Here is a 2235-nt window from a genome sequence, read left to right as displayed (position 1 = left end):
CGCTCCCCTCCATCAGTTTGGCCGCTCGTGGCGTTTCTTTGTCCTCTCCAAGAAATCCCGATTCGGTGCAGGAACAGGCCGGTGTTTCACAACATGCCGGGAACTGCCGTTTGCCCGATATAATTTGGCATTTATAGACCCTTGGTGCACACGTGGCTTCAAAAAAGGTCTTGGGCGCCGGGTTATTTCTGGGCGCGCGGCAATGCCGGATGATGAGTTGGGGTTCCCCCCTGGAATTTGGCACCGGGGCTCTCGAGATGCTGCCGAGCCCTTGTGCGTGGGGAATAAGTGATTAAATACGGCATTTCCACTGCCGGGGGGTTGCTGTGGTTTAGAGTCACCTGGCTGAAAGTTTGTTGGAGAAACCCCTAAATCTGTTGCAAGCAATGAGATGCTTTTAGAAATTTAAAAAAAAAAAAAAAATTAAATAAATCCAAGTTTAATTGTCGGATTTGTTCTGGAGAAAAGGCTAAATTGGAGCAGAATTGGCAAACAAGGTGTTTCTTGTTTATTCCCATTTTGTATTTATTTTAGTTCCCCCAAGCTGTCTCTTAAAATTGAATTTGCTCCCTGTTGGTGTAGCTGCTGCCAGGAGGATGCTCCGAGCCGTCCGTGGAGGGATGGAGCTTTACCGGGATGTGCCGTACAGGGAGGGGAACTTCACATTTAATAGCCAGAGGTGGAATATTTCTTCCCAGTGTCCCGAAAAGCCTGGCTGGGTCTGTTCTCCCTGGTTGTTTTGACCAGGGGAGAAGACAGGATGAAAGGAGCCTGCTCATTTTCGATGGCAAAAAACCCAGTTAGAGGGTGCCAAGGAGTGGGTAGTGGGATGTCAAGTACTTTCTCACTTTTTAAAGATGGTTTATATAACCTGCTTGGCTTTATTACTGTATTTTTTTCTTCCTCCGGTTACATAATCCTGATTTATGAAAGCATTAGGAAATCGCGTTCCCTGCTGTTACGTGAGTGTCTGTATATAATGGCCACCGAGCTTGTTAGGATGCTGCGCTCGGTCCCTCTGGCAGCCGTCTCCTGAGAAGCTCAGGCGGGTGTGGAACAGCTATTTATACACTACTACTTCTTTTTCTTCTTCTTCTTCTGTTTTTGCCATCCTCCGAGGCTGCGTCAGCCCCTCCAGGAGCGGGATGGGTGCAGGCTGGTGCCTCTCTCCCTGCCGACGGAGAGCAGAGGCTTCGCTGCCGGCTCCAGCATTCCCGTTTTTTCCAGTATTTTCGGGATGCGCCGCTTGTGGCAGAGGCTTGTTGTGATTTTTGTAGTGGGAGCAGCTGAAAGCCTCGCTGGGGCCGGGGACGGCTTCGGGGGCAGGCGGGATAGGAGCCGCGGAGCATGGGTGTGTAAAATCCTCGACCGCATCCCGTCCCTGGCACCTTCTCCCCTTGAAACAGCAACAACCCATAAATGTTTACGGGCTTTTGCCTTCCCCAGTGTATGTTTATCTTTTGGAATAAAGGAGGGGAAAAAAAATATATTGCTTTTTTTTTTTTTCCTCTTCCATTTCACATTAAAGCGGAGGGCGTTGTGTCTCGGGGTACCCGCGCTGGAGGGGATGGGCCACGGGCTGCTGATGGGGTGCTCACAAGAGGGTCGAGTCCAAAAGAGCTTTATCCCTGCGATTTCTGATTTTGAAGCAACCTGGAAAAGCCACCGAGCAAGCATATCCTTGCTGGTGCCTTGCTAGATAACCAGCAAAAGAGCCAGGTTATTTTTAATGGGTTTATATTGTAAACGGGGGAGGAAAAACCCTTTCTGAAAGTCTTTTGCGTGTCGCTGGTGTGGGTGCGCTCGCCTCGCTCCTGGGGGATGCAGACAGGCTGAACCCATCTTGCTTTCTGTTGAAATATTTATTCTGGCAGGGAGCAGCGAGCCGTCCTGCTCGTTTTTCCTCTCGCTGCAGCTAAAACTTGAGGGCAGCCTCTTATTCAACATATTTCCCTTTTAAAAAAAATTTAAAAAAAAAAAAAAAAAAAAAAAAGAAAAAAAAAAAAGGAAAAAGATGAGTTATAACTTGGATCTTAACTGAAACCACTTCAGAAGCTTAAAAATATTAGCTAGGCAAAATGATTAAGCAAGTGTGACGGGAACGCGTACTGTTGTATTTAAGTTAGCCGCGTGCGGTAGTTTCCTTTTCTCCCTTCGCTATTCTCTTAATTGCTTAAAAACCTTCCCTTGCTGCCGCTCTTCTCAATAGCGCCGATACCTTCTGGTCCTCGGGAG

The sequence above is a fragment of the Aptenodytes forsteri genome, unplaced genomic scaffold, assembly GCF_000699145.1.
Source record: "Aptenodytes forsteri isolate BGI_AS27 unplaced genomic scaffold, ASM69914v1 Scaffold142, whole genome shotgun sequence".
Lineage (NCBI taxonomy): Eukaryota > Metazoa > Chordata > Aves > Sphenisciformes > Spheniscidae > Aptenodytes > Aptenodytes forsteri.
Note: the sequence above shows the minus strand (reverse complement) of the source record.